This window comes from Idiotropiscis lumnitzeri, chromosome 10, assembly GCF_059441095.1.
Source record: "Idiotropiscis lumnitzeri isolate Australia: NSW breed Sydney's pygmy pipehorse chromosome 10, RoL_Ilum_1.0, whole genome shotgun sequence".
NCBI lineage: Eukaryota > Metazoa > Chordata > Actinopteri > Syngnathiformes > Syngnathidae > Idiotropiscis > Idiotropiscis lumnitzeri.
Window position 1 is genome coordinate 6,778,939 of NC_142400.1, and position 20,795 is coordinate 6,799,733.

Consider the following 20,795-nt stretch of genomic DNA (forward strand, 5'->3'; position numbering starts at 1 on the left):
TTTTGCTATGTGCAAGGTCATGCCGTTCATGCTAACGTGCTAACCTCAGACCGCAGTTGCTAAGTCCACAGCAGATCTGACTGACATGTTGCCAGTAAATAAATCATCCGTCCTTCCTGTCTTGTGGCGCCACTCATCCTCGCACACCGTCTTTATATACTGCAGTGACATTAAGAGTTAAACAACAATCTGATGCAAGGAGACACTGGATGCAAGCGTGAAATATTGAAAGGGCAAAATCATCCCCACGGTCCTGAATTTATTAATGGGGATACGCCCAGTGCATTGTGGGAATTCTGCCTTCGTAAAAATGATCGAGACTGTCTTTTTTTTTGCGTGAATATCAAAGCGTACTTTGCCTCCTCGTCTTATCATTGACGGCATCTCCGCAATATATTGTTTTACTACTTACTTTGTGTCACCGCTCCGTGTACGTTAAAGTAAAAGTTGTTTGAACTTCGAAGGTTTATACTTTATACTGTATGTTAGCATTAAAACCTTCTGTGTTTTAAAACGCTAGCCGGGAACCTTAACCGTGCTTTAAAACCCTGGCGGACAACCCGAACTGTGTTTTGAACCCCAAGCCGGAGAAAGTCCAAACTGAATCTGACATTCACGCCCTACGATGAGTGACCACAACAATATGAATACATTTCGTTTTCTCAGACATACACACGCGTGCACGGATACACACACACAAACACACGCAAATGTTCCCCTCAAGGCCCATCAATTCCTGTGTGTGGCACCATCCCGCCATGAAACTCCAAACAAGGGTGGGACTCTGGGGCGGGACATTAGAAAGACGAGTCGCCCACCACACACACACACACCTTCCTCCCTCGGTGCAAGGGGGGGGGAGCGGCTGGGGGGTGGCGCCCCGCATGCACCCGTGGTCATCTGTATTCAGCCCGCGTTATGGCAATATTGATATTGGCAGGCAGGCGGCTGATATTGGCTATGTAATGACGCAATTAAAACCGCAGCCATTTTACTATTATTGGCAAGAATGTGCGCCCCCCTCGGCCCTCCTACTTCTCCTCTCTCCAAATATGATTTGGAAGCAAGAGGCGGGAGTTTTCCGCAGAGAACTCGTAATAACCGGGATTGGTCTTGTCGCATCAGCGTCAGGTTGGCCTGCCGTTGCGGTTTATTAGAGGCGAGGTATGAACTTTGAGCAAAGATGTTCATTTTGCAACAAAAAAAAAATAAATCTCCTTGTCATTAAAGCGACATTGGACTTTCCTGAAAAGAAAACATTTCAACGGTCAATTGTCATCAAGTGTCTGATTCTATCTGCATTGTATTTTTTCATAATTAGTTCACTTAAAATAAGACAAACTTTAGTTTCACTTTCCTAAAAGGAAAATATTTGAACTGTTAAATATTAAGTGTCAGGTTAAGTTAGTCTCTTATGTCTTTTGGTGCAGTTAATTCGTCAATTCATAATTTGTTTCCTTGAAGGAAGACAAACTTTAGTTTCACTTTACTACAAATTAAAAAAAAAAAAAAAATTAAAAAAAGAACGTTCAGTGCTTTTTATTCAATAATCTTTCATTTCCAAAAGTGTAGATAAACTATTAATGTTCAATTTTTTAAGTAAAGATTTAAGGAATTACATGTGATTAAATATGTTTGCTCTTATTGTTTTTTGTTTTTTTAATACAATATTTTATTCATAGGGGAATTTACTGTCAATGCAGCTTTTCGAGGCATGCATTCTACTTTTAGTTCAGATTAAAAAAAGATCAATTATGCATGTTGCATTTCTCCAAGAGGGCAAACTTATCTAACTTGTAATTATCAGGTTATAACAACGTTCAGTTCGTCTGTCAATTGAGATTTTATTCGAGGCATGAAGTCAACTTTCATCCAAGATTCTCGCCTGCAACTATTCATGTTTGTCCTTTCCTCAAAACAAAAGATTTCATCTGGTTTGTGCGTCAGGACATTTTATTGAGTGTGTCAATGCTTTGAAAATTTAAAGGGCAAGTCCTTGATATTGTTTTTTCCCATAAAAAAAAATAAATAAAAGATGTAACATTTTATAGATTTTTAAATATTGGGCTATATTTTTATCTGTCAATGCAGTTTATTAGAGATGAGGTGACTCAAGTTTTAGCAAAGGTGAAAGAGGACACATTATTGGTGTACTTTATTAAAAAAAAAAAAAAAAAAAAGAATGAATTATGGTGATAAATATCATTTTTGTCGTCATTCGAGATGAGGTGAGGCCACTAAAAGAAGACAAATTATTGTTGTACTTTCCTAAAAAGAAAAGATTGCAACTGTCATAATTGATTAGGCATTCGGAACTATCAGCATCTGGTTCATTTGTCAATGCCGTTTATTGGCGGCACGGAGTGAACTTTTCGCAAGGATCCTTGCGCCGTAATTCACCTTGCAACAAAAAGCATCCATCCGCATCATTTACCTAACTGCGCTTGAGTTGAGAATCAAATCTATAACGAGGCACAAATGTTTTCTTGTCCATTATTGAAGTTGTCGGAGCGCACGCCAGAGCTGCGATGATGGAAAAAATGCAAATGAGGGCGGGTAATATCTCTTTTTACTCTCTGGTTATATACCTTGCAAATAAAAAGCGTTCTTTTCCCAGCCATATGTCGATTTTTTTTTTTTTTTTTTGTGGGAGGCGGGGGTTCTGGTTGTTTGGTGAGCCGTGGGGGGGGTGCGATGGCTTCTTGTCACTTATGTTTCTGATTAGCGGCGTGATTTATGCCACCATCGCTCAAAATTTGCCACAGCAAACGCAAAAATGAATTGTGACTGGGCCAGATGCGAGCAATAAAAGCAGATTCCTGTCGTAATCTGGGGTACTTATCTTATAGGGAGCTAATATAATGCACACTCCGATGTGGCAAAGTCGCAGCTTTTTTTTTTAATGGAAAAAAAAACTCCAGTGTAAACGATGGGGGGATAAATTGGGTGTTTTATGTGGGGCGGGGTGCGAGAGAATGCGCTGGATGAATTTGGAACAATTTGGGAGGCCGATTTATCTACAAGACAAACCTGGTGGAGATCACGGAGATTAAATATCTTCAGAGGTGGTTTTTATCCTCCCGTAATTCACCTTGCTACAGAAACAAACGAAATCACCTTTTCATTACGACAATTGATGTTGCACTTTCCTAAAAAGAAGAGATTGCCACTGGTATTTATTTTTCAGTATCGGGTTATATCCGTTCAGGTTGTATGATAAGATCAAAGAGCACAAATTAGTGATGTTAAACTTTCCTAAAAAAAATAAAAAATGAAGCAATTTAGGTTGTGTATTTATCAGTTGCGTCTGTTAATTGCAATTTATTGGAGGTCAACTTAAGAAATGATAAAAGGAAGGAAATTCTTAATGTTGAACTTTGCTAAAAATGCTAAAGAAAAAAAATAAACTCACCTTGTATAAGTATAATTTAGTCAGTAAAATTAATCTGAGGTGAGGTGCAAAATTATTGATGTTTGTCTAAAAAATAAAGATTTCACCTGGGATACATAAGTAAATGTGATATTATACACGTGTTAGTTTTATGTGTCATTGTTGTTTATTAGAGATTTGCCCATTTCTAGTCAAGATAAAGCGGTTTAAATAATAGATAGATGTTGCAATTTCCCAAAAAGAAGTCAAATTACCAATGTTGGGATTTCATCAAAGAAAATATTCAAGATGTCATTAATTATTTATTGATTATTTGATTTTTCACTTTCCTAAAGCGAACAAATTTGAGATGTTATTAAATATTGCATTATTAAATTTTTTAGAGGTGACAAGAGCTACATTTTAAAAGGTGACAAATTATTCATGTGCCCTTTAACCTGTTAGATGATTAAATATTTGGTTATATCGGTTTTTTGGTGCAGGCACTTCATCAGTAAAGAGGTGAAAACTTTTAAGAAAAAGCAGATTCCCATTGTAATCTGGAGTACATTTTACACAGAGATAATAAAACATTTTTTTTTTGTTTTTTTGTTTTTTTAAGTTGAAAGAACGACGGGAAATAAATTGTGTGTTTTTGGTGCCCGCTTGATGAATTGCGAACAATTTGGTCGGCCGACTTATCTACAAGACAAACCTGGTGGAGATCACGGGGATTAATTGCTTCAGAGGTGTGCAACGCAGCTTCCCCTCCCGTCCCCCTCGTCCTGACGCCGAAACAATGATTAATCAGCCTTTAAGCATCCTCACGAGGCTGCGGGGCCCGACGCTTGCCAAGCTCGGGCCCGGACCTTATCCGCCCCAATCCGGTGGCGGGGGTCGGAAAGGTAGGCTGCCAGGTAGCAACCCAGGCAACCTGTCCTCGTTCGTTATCAGATTAGGGAAAGTGTCAGGGAGCAGACGCACAGGAGCAGTGCTGTTGTTCCTCGCTGATCCCCGAACGCCCCGACAACATGCCCGCCATCGCTTCCTGATCGTCCCCTTCCTCCTCCTCCTGTCTCCTCCTGCACACTCAGCTGCTGCTTACTGCAAAGCCATCATCCCTTTCGAGACACATGGTTGCCTGCCAGCGTCTGACCGGATCACACAATCGCAGTTTTTATTCCTTTACAAAAAAAAAATAAAAAAATGATCTTCAGAGATGATTAACAGTTTTTGCGATATTTATAACACAAACAATTAACCTCCAAATTGGTTTATTAAAGTTTATTTGTAGACAACAATTTGTACGCGAGGCAATTCAAAGTCCTTTCTCGCTGCTGTACGTTCAGAATATTAGCTGGCCGAATAGAGGCATGTACAAATTGAAAAATAGGGTGCCCAACATTGATCCCTGGAGAACCCCACAGATTGTAACCATTTGGTCTGAGGCAAAGTTACCATGATGAACCGAATTTGGTGACAAGGGCCACATAATTGGGAAGACACATTCTAGAAATTTAATTTAACATGTTAAAACCAATCCATCAAGCAATTCTATATTGTTTTTTTTTTATCCATTGTAGTTATTTTGAAATAAAGCAAGCAATGTGGGAGTGGCTTTAATTTTGAAAAGTATATTTAGTATTATTGCTGGAATATTCTGCATAGTTTTAACATTAATGCTTAAATAACAGAAGATAAAAACTGCATTTAGATGAGCTAGTGGAGGTTGGGTGTCACATCACCCCCCCACTTTTTTAACAGCAGCACTTTTCACACTGCTCTTCCAGTCATCCTTCTTTTTGAGCAGTGTCAAATGTTAATTTTAAGTTGATTTAAAAAAAAAAAAAAAAGTACAGTGGGCCGCAAGTGGTCCATGAGCCGTACTTTGGTCAACACTGTGTTAAACGTCTTTTGGCTAAATGAGCGATCAAGAGATCTGTGTTTAATACGGTGAAAAGGCGATGTGCCCATATTTTTCGCTTGGGTGGATGTGATCAATAATTGAGGCCTGACCCAAGGACGCAGGCGACACGCTCGCTGTGGTCAGCAGGCGAAAGGAGGTCACCTCGTCAATATTTAACTACATCTCAATGCAGGAAATATCAACAAAAAACCTGCTCCTTGGTTCTTATGATCATATCTGTATCCATGTCGCACCTCTGACCGGGTATGGCCTGACTTTTTGTATGTTTCCCGGGATGAGTGAAGCGTAAAAACGTATAGTACGTAGTGGCAAGCGACAACTGGTTTCAACTTCATGGGGCTCACCAATGGGTTTATGCTCCTTTCTTCAAAGGGAACTTTAACAATTTTAACTCACCAAGGCTTTACTTTGATGTACTTGTCACATTAAATGTGAAAAAAATAGTGCTGTCAAGCGATTCTATTTTTTAACTAATTAATCGCAAAGGAAATCCTTAATTAATTGCGATTAATCACATGTTTTCTCCTACTATTATTTTTTTTACGCTTTTAACAGGTATTTTCTTGAATAATATATTGTAATTAATGCAAAATCACCAAATATGAAGTGTGCGATCCTTCACTGCGTTCTAAACCTTTTTAGAAACAATTCTCAAAACTTATACAGTACATTTAGTTGTAAGCAACCCACTCCAGCAGTGTTGGTTAACTTAAGCAAGGTATTTTGTTCTGAGATCATTTGCTAAAGATGTACAGCTAATTTGGAATTTGGCTTCCCAAGTTATGCAAATGAATGTTTGAAAAAAATAAAACTGAGTTAACTGAGTTGTAATATTTAATCGCGTTGATTTTTTTTTTTTAAATAATCTTGCATTAACTCTTTAATTTTGACAGCCCTAGAAAAAACAGAACAGATGCTTTTCAACATTGACAAGTACGGAAAGGGTGATTAAAACGACATATAGACGCGTCAAAATGCTTTGGAATAAGAAACTCCTCTTTAACGGAGTGCCTCAGCTTCTTCATGCCACCACGATTTTACTTTGTTTTATTCATCCAAGTAGTTACAACCTAGTAATAATAATAAGATTATTCCTTCGTAAAGATTATCGCGCAATTATTGTATTGGGATGTTCCTGTTGTGTGATTGTAGGTAGTACCCACATAACTACTTAGCAACCTACCTAGCTAGTTAGCTAGCTAGCAACCTCTCTCTCTCTCTCTTTTTTCTGTCTTTCTTTATTTCTTTCTTTGTTTCTCTGACTCTCTCTCTCGCTCTCGCTCCCTTGTTAGCTAGCTAGCTAAAATATGTAGCTACTGTTTCTATCTATCTGTCTATCTATTGAATGACTAGAGAAGTGAACTCGGGTTCCACACAGCTTTCACAGCCATTTCACGTGTGCTTCATTTACTTTGCACGTATTAAAAATAAAAAAATTTAAAAAAAAGAAATGACGAGCAAACACGTTTCTCCCTTCCAACCTGCGACGGCGTGGACCATAAAAGAAGTAAATGAAGGCGTAAATCAGGTGGCGTATTGTAAAATGTACTGGTGTCTTCCCGCGAGCCGTAATGAAGCAGTCATTATGATTATTTTATAGGACGCAAGTTTTTAAAAAACTACAAGAATGCATTACTCTGCATAATGAACAGATGTTGCAGGCAACAAGCACATACATTATGCATAAAAAATGATTTCAATTTTGATTGTAGATGCTGATTTATTGAGACAAGTCTTGCTTACCAGCGTAATGGATTTAGGATGTGCTTTTGTTGTGTTATTTCCATAATTAATAACAGGCGGGCGGCGCATTATATATGCTTTGTATTCATAAAGATGAGAGGGCTGGAATTATGGCAGATAAAACACAACTTTCCAAAACACAACCAAATTAATTATACATAAAACTTGAAGCATTTGCCAGGCAAAGCAAGAAGAATGAGTCTACTCCGCCGCCACCTTTCATGTCGTCAATCTCACTCATCTCCACTGTCAATGTGCTGTTCCTAATATTGTGACAAGCCTAATTGCTACAAATGGAGAAAATGCTGGCGGTGAAATTTGGGCTTCTGCACTCGCGGAATTAACATTGTAGCCTGTTATCGTCGCGTCACATCGTATCTCAACGCCGTACGTTATCATAGCCTGATGTTATTGCATGTGACGGCAAAGTTTCACCTCATGCCGCCATATTTTTTACATAAGATTTTTTTTTAAAGATGTTTTTAATGCTTTTAATAAGATGAAATGAAAGGGAAAAAATATATCATGGCTTTTGTCCTATCTGGTCTAAAAGGGGTTAGATTACAGTGTATTTCAATTATTTTACTTTGAATCCTGATGTTGTGACAATCCCAATTGGTATAAATGGACCCAAAAAGTCTTCCTGCACTCTGGCCCGGCCAACGTGGCGCAGCGTCGCAGAACTCGCCGGGTAAACCCCGTCCAAGGCCCGCTCGACTTGTCTCCTGCTCATGGCAGAATTAATGATTTGAAGACACGTCGTCGGTGAATAATTGATTCCCGCCCGAGGATGGTTAGGAGCCGAGTAAAAAGACTAATAAATCATTTGTGCCGCTGCCAGTTGTCACTTTGGATTATTTCTGGCGTTGTGATAAACTGCCGCACCTGCCAGCGTCGTTCTTTCTCCTGGAAGTGACGGCTGGAGCCAAAGTCCAACTACTGGACTTAAGATGGGGTTAAAACCACTGGCGTGTGTTTATTTTTTTTAATGTAAATACAAAATAAAAAAAGATTTTAAAAAATTCTTCATGTTCTTGACATAACGTGATAGATAACAAGCCATTCAACTCGCAATGTTCATTTAATGCCGTCTTGGTGTCATAATTTCAGAAATATGGCAAGTTTGATCGGCTCGTCGATATCAGAGATGAGAAAATTGCTTCCTGCTGCTTTCCAGCATTTTTGACAAACTTTTTTTTTTAGGCTTGCTTTCTTGATAATGTCTTCTTCATGCAGCAGCGTGTGCTCATTGAAGCTCTTATCTGTTTAGTTGTTTTGGAGGCGCAACCATGTAAATATGCAAAATTAAAAAAATTAATAAAATTAAATAAGCAAATACTAAAATGAATTCATCTTTCAAAATTTCAAATCTTATATGCAACAGTCAGATTTTTTTTTGATCATTTATTTGTTTTTCTGTTTTCATTTATGCTAATCTCTGCGTCCGACAACACTGCAGCTCTTCTTAGCTTTTGTCTTTCCAAGTAGGACTTTGGTGGAGTTCCTTATTATATTCTCTCCCCGTTAATGCTACCTCTTTATATAAAATTGAATACATCAATGGGAATTTGGAATAGGAACGTAGGACTCGAAATGACAGGATAGCTGCTTATGACCACAGCGCAAGAACAAAGACTAGAAGTAACAGGTTAGAAAGAAATGCCGGATTTGAGTGAGAAGACAACAAATGCAGGACTGTGGATCAGGAATTTTTGAAGCATTCCAGGGGTGTGCTAATTTTGGCAAAAATGAACTCAGCCACCACATTTTGAGAATTTCTGTGCACTGAAAATGCTGAATACATTTTTCCAAACATAAGAAACCATATACTCAAGCATAAAATCTAAAAAAAAAAAAAATATATATATTTGAAAAAGTTTTGTTCCAGGTCCTGTGGACAAAGAAATGCATAAGTAAATGCCGTCATGTCATCAAGTCAGCATGTGGACGCATAAATGAAAAACACATTGTGCATGAGTCATTAATGAATTATTCATGATGCTGATCAAATATTTAAAAACAGCCCCAAGTGGACACATAAAGTATTTTTAAGCCATTTAAAATGAAGAAGTCGTCTGTGAGAGGTGACTAAATATTTAGACTGATAGCTACTGCGCATCAATTAATGATGCTTCATTTTTTGTCTCCACGGAAACCGGCGACTGATGACTTTGACAGCTTGACAAAAAGTCCACATCGGCGCTGTCGATGTGGATGTCACTTGAAGAGGACTAAAACAGCATTGACATCAATCCTTAGTCCTAAACTACGATTCCTCGTCCTAATTTTGTATGTCTACATTAGTTCCTGATGTGATGAAGTCCGTTATTCATTTTCAGAATTTTTCTCGTCTTAGATTTCAGGTCGGTCCTAAACTAACTGTAGTCCACATTCACAACCTTGTTGTCTGTCGTCCTCACATCCTCTCCTTGATCTTTTTTCTTTGTAGCCCTTCATTCTTTGTCCCAAGATTGTATTCCTCGTCCTACAAACATTTTTATCGCTAGTCCTAAATTCCATTCTGGATTCTTTAGTCCTAGTCCTGACCTTCTGTCTCGCGTGCTACTTTTCCAAATCGGAACCATGTATCCTCCTCCTAACCTCGCGTCCTTGGTTCTTTATTTCTCGTGCTACCTCTCTAACATTTACTTTACTATTTTCCGGACTATAAGCCGCTACTTTTTTTTCAAGATTTTGAACCATGCGGCTAATTCAACGGTGCGGCTTTTCTGTGGATTTTTTTTCGCCACTAGGGGCGCTCTATAGTTCAGAAAATACGCTGAATAAATCTTGATTTTTTTTATTTTTATTTTTCTTGGTTCTATTTTAAATAGCAAAGTTAAAAGGCACTGTTTTAAATATCTGTTTATGTAACTTTTTGTGCATTCACAGCACAACACGTTTTATTTCAACCAAGAAAACCGCGGCTTACAGGCTGGTGTGGCTTGTAGATATATATATATATTTTTTTTTTTTTAAGAGTTGCTGCGGCTTATATGCAGATGTGCCTTGTCGTCCAGAAAATACGGAATGCAGGCCTTACTTCCTAGTCCTATTCCTTAAAATCAAGCCCTACACTCCAAGTTGTAACCGTATATCTCCAGTCTTCCGGTAATTATCTCCATTCCCAAATTGTTAGTCCTAAATTTCTACTCCTCTTCCTTCATTTCATGTCACAGCCTTTAACGGGAAATCCCAAATACCTCGTCTTAATCCAACATTTCAATTCACAACTATTTGAAGGAATAATAAAGCCTGATTTTTAAAAAAAAATTTTTCATTTTGCATGGAGTTTTTTATAGACTCAAGTGGTACATTTTACCTCGTTTGCTTCCAGCAACAATTAATCAATTTCACACAATCGCTCAATCGTTAACAATCGATTATATCCATCCTGACTTCAGGTAACCACGCACACCACTGAAAGCAGAAATCAGCTTAGTGACGTCTTATTTCATTACACCCTCACTGCTGTTTTTCTTCTGCTGCTTTTCTTTCGGCGTCGCGGTGACACCGTTTTGACGTTTTTTTTTCCGGCGAGCGTGGCAAACTTGTCTCATTCCTGCATGAACAATGTACGCTTGAAAGAAAAGTGCCTTTAACATGTAAATAACAGCCGGGTGTGCCACTCGGGCAGGAAATCAATTTGCCCGCCGCTTATACAAATGGAAATAACGGCGTTACCCGCTATATTGCGCTTCATAGTTCACGCCTCTGCTATATCACGGATTTATTTATTTAATTCACATTATACGGGCAAACCAGAATTTAGTCATTTTCGTCACAGCAAGCGCTAGAGAGAACAAACGGGCATGAAGGAAGTGTGTGGGAGGAGTAAAACGATCCCAAAAAGTTTGGTCGTGGTCTCTCTAGATCACAGATTCTCCCCTTTTGTGGTTTTGTGACGGCAAACTGTGAACATAATCTCTGTATCAAAGAAGGCTGGATGGCGTACAGTTAAAAAAAAAAAAAACAGCGGGGCGTCAGTTTATTGACACTTGAATTCATATCGGCCGACATCTCCTAAGCACTTGAGGACTTCCAAACGGCGAGTAGCACAACTAAAGAAGAGCTGTCATGTCGCATCGAGAGAGAAGAGGTGTGTGGATATAGATAACGCTCTCGAGGCGGCTGTGACACAGATAATTGCCGTTTAGAGTCCCGTGGAAGCTATTCATGCTCCCGGGATGCGCGTTAAGGTGTCTTATTCCGGATGTTACCTCCTTATCTGTTCCTATCACGAGGACTGGACAACACCTCGCCTTTTGTTCATCATACTTGACTCCGGATGAACGCACCGTGGGAGATGGAGGACTCAATGCGAGTGGACGGAGAGGAAATAAACATAGATAAGGATATAGTGAGTCGGACTATGAATTTGGGATTTGGAAAAAAAGATAAAGGATACTAGGTTTGGACTAGGAGTTTACTGTCGTGGGTTGAGGTATTGAAGGTTAGGACTCGTCATTTTGGACTAGGGATAGAAGATTATGACTGGTAATATCGAACCAAAATGGAATAGAAGGTCAAGGAATGTCGGACTAAAAGTAGAGTTTAAGATTAGGGATGGACTGTAAAACTAGACTCGTAAATGCATAACCAGAGAGCTTTGAACTTGGAATGCAGGACCAAGGATAGTGTGGAGAGAACTAGACATTTTGGACAAATAATGGAAAGTTGGAACTAGGAATGCGAGACAAATTATATCAAAATAAAAGTAAATTAAAGATTGGACTAAAGATTAGGATTAGGAATGCAGGGTCAGAGTTGGGATGGTCGGTGAAGACAAGGACTGCAGGACTAAGAGTAGTGGCAAGGACTAGGAATGTTGGATGAAGAATACATGGTTGGGATTCTGAATGTGGGACGAAGGATAAAAAATTCAGACTTGGAATATCGTGCTCGGGATTGCGAGTTAGATTTGGTATTTTCTGTCGGACTCGGCAATGAAGGTTAAAACTCGTACTGCAGAACGTGAGATAAGTTAAAAAAGAAGGAACAAACAATGTTGTCCCAAGGAGAGAGGTTAAGACTATGAATGTGAGTATCTAGGACTAGGAATGTTTCGAAGTAAATAGTTTGGATTACTACAAAGGACTAGGACTAGAAATTTAAAGGATTATTATTTGGAATGTTGAACTAAGGATCTAAATTTAGGACTTTTAACGTTGGATTTATGATGGGGTTTAGGCCCAAGAACGTAAAGCTACTACAAATTGTAGGGCAGGATTAGGTCTGTACTGTCGGACTACGGATTAAAAGGTCGTACTGGGAATGTAGTACAGTTGAGGTTAAAACTAGGAATGTCGGACTACGAAAATATTGAACTAGACTGAGGAGGTTTGGATTACGAATGTCGATTAGAGGTTAGGACTCCAAATGTCGGACGAGGTTAACAAGAGCAAGACAAGAAATGTCAAATTTGATCCAATGACTGAAGATTCAAGGTTAAGACCAGGAATGTAGGACTTGGGATCAAGGTTTGGATTCGGAATGATGGACTAAGGATGGAATGTTGAGACAGAGAATATAGTATCAGATATATTGGTTAGAACTCGGAATGTTGGGCTAGACATATAAACTTGGGTTAGGTGCTGTATATATTGTCGAGATAGCATGTTAGGTGGAGGCGTGCTGGACTTTCATGTGACACCTTCCTACCTCCGTAGGTGTTGCTGTTTTTGTTAGCAACCCAGTTCAAACGGGCTCAGCAGTTGATTTCTTGATGTCTGATTGATATCACAATCAAACTCCACAAATCCATTTTTGAATGTGCCTAATATTTATTTGAATTGGTTACGTAACCAAAGTATTAGAAACATGATTCAGTACTACAGCAAACCGCTCCAATATTTTTAATCAAACGTGAACATGATAGAATTCTTCATTCACGTCCTAGATTCTAATCTCATTAGTCTGAGCGTGTGTTTCTAATGAAACGGCCACGTACAGTCCAGCGCATACTGTATATTTACGTATACATGATATATGGAGTAGATATAATCCTAAATGAGCCATTTCATAGCGGCATGACGTGTCACATGACAGCATGTGCGAATGATTTTTAACGTAAGTGTGTGTGTGCGCATTCAGTGATCCATCTAACATTAATTTCCACTTGTCAAATAACACGTACGACTTCAGCACAAAGCTATGGCTCACTCAATACGTGTACGTATATATTAAAGGAAGACTGTATATTTGTTTGTTTGGGTTTCTCATGCACCAGGCAGCCCGCCTAGAAAAATTTAATCGGATTTCTTATTTATGGTGGCCGTCATTATTTATGTATTTGATTATTTTGTAAATTATTTATCTATTGAATTATTAATTCCTCTTCATGACTTTCCCCTTTCCATTATTCATGATTTAATTTGAGATTATTGCATCAAGACGCGGCCTTGTTGCAGACGAGGATATTAAATCTATGTCTCGGGCACGTCTTTGTGTTGTCAAAGCTAAAGAAGCAGAAAAATAAAAGTACATAATGATGACGGACACACTACACACACACACGCACACGCACGCGCGCACACGCACGCACGCACAATGACAGCCGTGTGCAGCACGGTTGCAAACGTGAAGGTGAATCACACGAGGGGCAAAAGCCAGACTGAGAGGTGCAGCAACGTTTCACATATTCTGAACGTGTGCGCACCGAAGCGTAATATCGACATTCTCACACACACATGCACGCACACACACAATAAGTGAAAGTAGCCCAACAAAAAAAAAAAAAAATGATGCAATAGCGGATCAACTTTGGTTGATGTAAATTTGGGTTTCAAGTCTGTCTTTGGGTACTAAACTATGATTAGGGTTTTGATCCTGGGTTTCAATTAGAACTAGTGTTGGAAAAATGGTGTTTGTTAGGTTAGGCCTCGTTGGCACATAAGTAGATCGATGACTTGAGCTATGACCTTTTTCCTGGCTCTCCTGGTCTTCGCTGCTCAATCTGGATTTGGTTGGTCGCTAACCTGGTTCAGGGACTTGAGGGACACAGCACCAAAAACAGGAATGGGAATTTTGATTTGGAGCAGCACCAGAAAAGGAACGGAAATATTGACTTGACGCGGCGCCAGAATGGGCACGGTGACCACCACTAGGGGGCATCCATGGTGACTACACGGAACCTTTTAGAACAGAAGAAGCCTCTTGGATTAAAAATGTAAAGTCTTCAAAAATTCATTTTTTCTGATTAGCATGAAATGGAGGACTCTAGAACAGGGGTGGGCAAACTTTTTGATTGGGTTCTAAAATGAAGTGTTTTGGTAACCTCACCTCATCGGAGAAAAAAAATATATTTCATTTTAAATATGAAGGTGAACAAAAGCATTACAACAATATATATGCCTCTGAAAAAACAGAATATTTAGAAAATAAAACAAAAAGGTTTATTCATTTCATTTTTTTTCAAGTTCGGCGGGCCGGATTAAAACATTTAACGGGCCACATGTGGCCCACGGGCCATAGTTTGCCCACGCCTGCTCTAGAATCTAGACAGCTAATTCAGCTTTAAAATAGAAGTTAGCCATTTTAGGGTCATGTTGATCACATCCAAGGGTCTTGCAAAAATGATCTAATTTTACAGATTTTACCGAATAAAACCTCCCCGCCACAAAAAAAAAATGAATTGCACAAATTCACTCCCAGCAACCCGTTTACTAAACATTAAATGTCATATTTTCGCTTAAAGTCATGCCAATAGGCCAAAAGTGGCACGAGTAGTAGATAAAACATTACTCGTAAGACACTCTCATTTTGCTAGTACGCTGAATTCTTTTACTCTTGAGGGTGCAGGACTACTAATACAAAGACTTTGAGCTGGATTTCAAGGCTATTCAATAATTATTTTTTCCATAACAGACTTGGTAGACGACTTGCACCCCTTTCATGCCATCTGCCTATCAGCGGCGTCCTATCAAGAAACAATCAACAGGACCATCTGCGGTCTGCTCTCCAGTTCCCGTCATCCCTCCAAAGCAAATAATGACAAACGGGAAAAGGCAAGGGTGACTAAGTCAGCTGCGACTCGTCCGCCGTCCAACTGCAGAGCTCCGTCAAACACAGACACAGTGGCGGGAAGGTGAAAAAAAAAAGACTGTTTGACTGTTGTCATAATGGCAGCTTTAATCTGGATTTACACAGATTAGGCAAAGTGAGTGGATCAGGACGACTGCTGATTAGCGTCAGAATTTAACTCTGTGATCAGGAGGCTTGTACAAGTTCAAAACTTTGTGTTTGGTGTGTGCGAGCCAGCAGGGATGCAAAGATGAATGAAAATGAAAGATGCGAGTAGCCATCGACACACTCTTGCGGCGCTCAACATTACTACAGTGCTGGAAAATGATCTCATTTAAAACACCACCTTCCATTGAAAAGAATCTTATCAAAAACTTGTAGGAAACCTAAAACCGTGTTTGAAACCCGAAAGGTTGAAAGCCTTATTTGAAACCCTAACCGTGGTTTGAAACTCTAATTTAAAACCCTAACCCTAATTGTTAAACCATCATTTGAATCCTTATCCCATGCTTGAAATCGTCATTCTAAACCGTAACCCTGGCTTGAATCTTTTGTTTGCCATTTGAAATCCAAAAACATCAAATCTTAATTTCAACTCTTCACCATTGAAACCCAAATTCAAAACTCTATTTTTAAACATCCCTTTGTTTAACTCCTAACCCCATATTAATTAACGGTTTTAAAACACAGCACTGCGATTAATATTGTATTTGTGAAATACCAATTAAGAAGCAAAATTTTCCCGTTTTTCAACCATCTCAAGGGGCGGCCATTTTGCATTGTCCTGCCATTTGCTGTCGACTGAAAATGACATCACAGTGCCCAAGGCCCCAGATAACGACCATCACGGTTCACCTCTTTTCTGGCTTGGTCATGTGACTTTTACTCAATTCATATTCCACAAAATCAATATTAACTCATTCACTGCCATTGACGGTTATAGAAGTCAAAAAAGTACATTCCTTTTACTTGGGCTTGGAGTGAAGGATTTCATCAGCGGGCTGTTTTTAGTCTTGTGAAGAACATTAAATTCCATTGAAGCACATTTTTGACTTGACTTCTCCTTTAAAAAGAAGCACAAGAGAACAAATCACCACGATGGCCACTTGGCTTCTTCCATTAGCCGCCTCTTCCCTGGCAAGAAAGCCCGCACGAAGGTCCGAAGGTTCGACCAGCGTCCGAGATAAAACAGCGGGAAAATGTGGCAGCAGACATCGGAGGAAGACGAGGAGGCGGGAGGAGGAGGCCGTAATGAAGCCAGCTGGTGGGCGTCCAGACAGGCGGCGGAGGATTGATGGAGGCGGCGACCCACGAGGGGAGGACGAGCAGGATGTATGGTGGCCAGGCGGCTGTATTGTATCAGGATCCTCCAGGAGGTGCTTCTCCTTCCAGAGAGCGTGCGGGCCTCCGGGCCCTGCCAAGCGCCGCGTCTGCTAATCGGCCAGCAATTACTAAACTAATAGAGCGACGCACGCGCCGTGGTGAGCCATCGGGGGGGGAGAGGACACAAAAGCTTACACTTTTCAGCCTGCATAATGCTCGCCCAATCACAACGGATAAACCCCGGCTTGAAAGCCCAATTCAAGCTTTAAAGCAGCATTGGAATGCCTTACTCAATTTTGACACCCTAATTCCAAGACCAAATTCAAATTGAAACCTTAATTTCAAACCCAAACACAAGTTTGAAACCATAATTCAAGATTGCAACCCGGACCCAAGTTTGAAACCCTAATTCAAAACCCTGACTGAAGCTCAAAAAAGCAAAAAACAAGCTTGAAACCTCAATTTTAAAACCCTAACAAAAGCTTGAAACCCTAATTTTAAAATCTGGTCACAAGCGTGAAACCCTAATTTTCAAACCTTAACTTCAGCGTGAAATCCAAACAGAAGCTTGAAACCCCAATGTGAAACCCTAACCGACGTTTGCAACACCGACTCAAACTTAAAACCCTAATTTGAAACCCTGACTTTGGCTCAAAACCCTATCCCATTCTGAACCCTAACTTGGACCCATAATCAAAAATTAAAACATGAATTCAAAACACTGTCCATGGTTTGAAATATTTTGAAAATCGAACACTCATTTGAAACCCGAAAACAACCTTGAGACCCTAATTTAAAACACTAAACCTGTTAACCACCCTCTGAAACCCTGACACTTGTTTGAGCGCTCACGGAAGATTTCTAAACTCCTCCCAACAGCGAGTAAGCATTGTCTAAAGTACATCAGAGCTCGGAAGTGTCTTGAACAAGTGACCAATAATTTACTACTTGAAGACAATGTTGAATGCCTAAAGCAGGCGTGGGCAAACTACGGCCCGGGGTTCACATGCGGCCCGTTAAACGTTTTAATCCGGCCCGCCCAACTTGAAAGAAAAATCTAATGAATAAACCTTGTGAATGTTTTATTTTCTAAATACTCTCTCTCTCTCTCTCTCTCTCTCTTACTCATTTTAAATAACAAATTAAAAAAAATAGTCTAAAAATTCTAAAATGATCTCTGTAAATATTCGTCGGTCCAGATTAAATAATAGAAAAATACTTTGTTCACCCCTGCAAGGTTTAAGTCGGACTAAAGCTAGTGTGGAAGTGTAAAAACTTGTCAGCTGTGTTTGCAAATAACTTTAATTGGGTTTTGTCCAACAACAGGAGCAGTCAGGCATCACACCATTGGAACATTTCAAATGATTTCTCTTATTTATTTTTTTTTGGGGGGGGGGGCTCACATCATAGTTCATCATGTGCTTAGTTGCAAAACAAATTTTCTCTCTTTCCATTTGCACAATGGGCCATAAACAATAGATTGTCAATTATTTTTAAACCTAAGAAAATGAGAACATGACGATCTGTCTGCTTCAGTTGTTGTTGGCTACAATTGAAGTGAAAAAGTGAGACGAACACGTTTCCACAAATGGCGTCGACTCTTGTCGGGGAACCCGTGCCGATTCGAAGGGGAATGATCTGGGGTCTCCGAAAGGGTTCAGACTACATCAAACAAATGTTGGCGTTATCAGGCCGCAAGACAAAGTCAAGCATCCCTGACTTGATATAAGCACATTTCTCTTTTTGTCAACCTCAAATGCAATGCTGCACCTCACAGGAAGTTGCCAATTAACTGATGTTGCACTAAAACATAGCAAAAAAAAAAAAAAAGACTCATGGAGATGGATAGGATAATTTATTTTTGGGGTAATTTTTAAAAATTTTCAAACCGCTTTCATAGTTTACTATTGTCCACCAAAAAAAAAAAAAAAATGTTTGCTTTTGCATTCCAACTCTTCATATTCACACCGAATAGATTCTCGTAAAGATGAATATTTCCACTTGAGAAACTAAATGGGACCCAGACTTTTTTTCTATTGTCATGACAGATGACAGTAGTAGAAGACGAATCTTTCTGTCTCTCGCTAACATGAAAGCAGTGACACTGCCTGCTTCTCTCTTTGGAGTGCTAACATCTCTATTTGTGCTCCCGGGGGAGCCCCACTTGTCGGGGAGCGCAATCGCCCCTCCCTCCATCCCAAGGAAATCACCTCGTTTGTTTTGTGTCAATCCACTCAAATCCTGCAGCGTTGTTGTGCTGCGAGCTCCCCGGGGGGAAACCACAGGCTTTATTTCCGCTTTAATGCCAAGAGAGGCATCAACTGTTGAGAAAGACGCCATTTTGACAATAAGTATTGGGACACGTTGATGAAGCGACAACTGGGAACAGCTGTGTGCGAAATGTCCCGCTAAGATGAACAATTAAGTTGAAGGGTGAGACGGTGGCTTAGCAGAGTTCACGTTTTTTTTTTTTTTCCTTCTAACATCTATTCATTTTTTACTCCTCACATTGAGAAACAAATGTCTGAATTGACTTCCGAATGATTGAGCCATTGATTAAAATCCATGTCCCAACACTTTTGTCTGCATAATAAATCCAAATCACATTTTTCAGGGGGGCAGCTGTTCCATCCTCGCCTGCTACAAATTATGTCCCCACATGACTAAACTGCATTTTTCGAAATTCCAATTCCAATCAACGATATCATTATGCAAGTGCAAAATCTAAATCACACGACAGCAAATCAGAAATGGGATTTTCCCCATGACCCAAAGGAAGTTCAGTTGGCTGAAAAATAAACAAGTGGTATCATGAACTTTCCCGAACTCCGTCGCAACATTTTATTGACAGCGGAATTATTCAAATATATTTTTTATGTTGGTTCATCACTTCAAACTTGGTAGGTTGGACAAGGTTGTCTTTAAAAAAAATGGTACGCTACCTGCGTCCTTTTAAATATGGCTTCTAGAGCTGTGGTCTCAAACATGAGTCCCGGGGGCCAGTTGCGGCCCACATGATGATATTTTGCGGCCCCGTATTTAATCATTTTTTTCTTTTTTTTTTTAATGACTTGTATGTTCCTTAATGTGCCGTTTGAAACTTTGTGTTTTATTTTAAAACGAGCAACCCATCCATGTGCCATACCATAGTTGAAGTCAGCGTGATCAATGCTTCATGTTACTCACTTCTGTTGCCGAGCGGCAATTGTTTGCTATTGTCCACCCTCAAAAAGGGTTGACGTCCTGCTGTTGAATGTCAAAAAGTAATTTAAATTAGATTCTTACATAAAATATCGTAATGTGTTAGATTACTAATCTCAGATGGGAATACTGGAATAACTGCTCGTGTACGACGGGTTTGTCTTCATAGGAACCGCTGCAATTGGCCAACTCTAATATATCCACCTCAAAGAGTGCCGTGTCTTCCATCTCAGGCCCTAATAATAAGACATTGTGGAAACCTCAAAGCAGGTGCAACGACGCCCACGTTCCCGTCCTATCACCTCACAGATGTTTCCCTTGAAAGGCGACGGCGCGCCTCCTCCACCTCGAGTGTGTCGACCAAGACGGCAGCCATTCAAGTGGCGCCTTTTCTTCCCTTTGACGAACCTGCGAGGTGAAACGACAGGAGAGTAGCGAGCAGGTAGAACGCCTCTGATGGGCGTTTGTGGAGCGGCGGAGACAACAAGAGGATAATGCCATACTAGAGTGGTGGTGCTGCAAAGAAGAAGGAGAATGATTGAATAAGGATAATTAAAGCAGTTAGTCGTCAAGCGAGCACCTGTGCCAGGGATGACGTTTTTTGGTTTCATTTTTTTTTTTTTGCTCCTCCGCCGTTGCGTTTATCTCCTCGTCGATGCCAATCAGCGATTAATGAGGCGACGCCTAGCCAGCGGCGCAGACAAACTGTTTACGCTGTGTCGTTCGCCTGCGTTCTGCGGACCTTCCCGTGCAGAATTAAGGCTCATTGTGTGGAAGCCACTCCTCATTGGATAAACTGTGAGTCATCTGCGCAAGCTTCGTGTTCGTCCCAAACTTTTTAAGCTGTGCTTCCCCCTTCAACATCAGATGAACTCCATTTAGGTACTTCTCCAAATTTTTCAACTAAAACCTTTTGAAATAAAAATAGGACTACATTTTTAAAACCACATTATCCATTTATAAAACATTGTAATTATTGCACTGTGGAACACAATTTTTGATCATTTTTTTTCTTGTTTTTTTACACATAGTGTGCTTGTTTTCTTAAAAAAAAAAAAAAAAAAAATGTAAAAAAAATATGAAATGTGCCTGGATGTAAAGGAGGGGGGTCTTCAATTGCCCCCCCCCCCTGTTGTCCAGACAACCTTCAGGTCGAAACACCCAGTGATGGTTGCCGCCTGATGACATTAGCACTTCCTGGATTGAAGG

General features: G+C 39.8%; 1 long non-coding RNA gene across 1 annotated transcript in view; it reads left to right on the forward strand.

Annotated features, from left to right (window-relative positions):
• The window catches only part of LOC148328860 (uncharacterized), a 58,417-nt gene extending 37,830 nt beyond the window's left edge, over positions 1-20,587 (forward strand). Inside the window, exon 4 of the long non-coding RNA XR_015845578.1 lies at positions 19,756-20,587. This is a non-coding gene — a long non-coding RNA (uncharacterized LOC148328860). The remainder of the gene's footprint in view (positions 1-19,755) is intronic.
• The last annotated feature ends 208 nt before the right edge of the window (positions 20,588-20,795 follow it).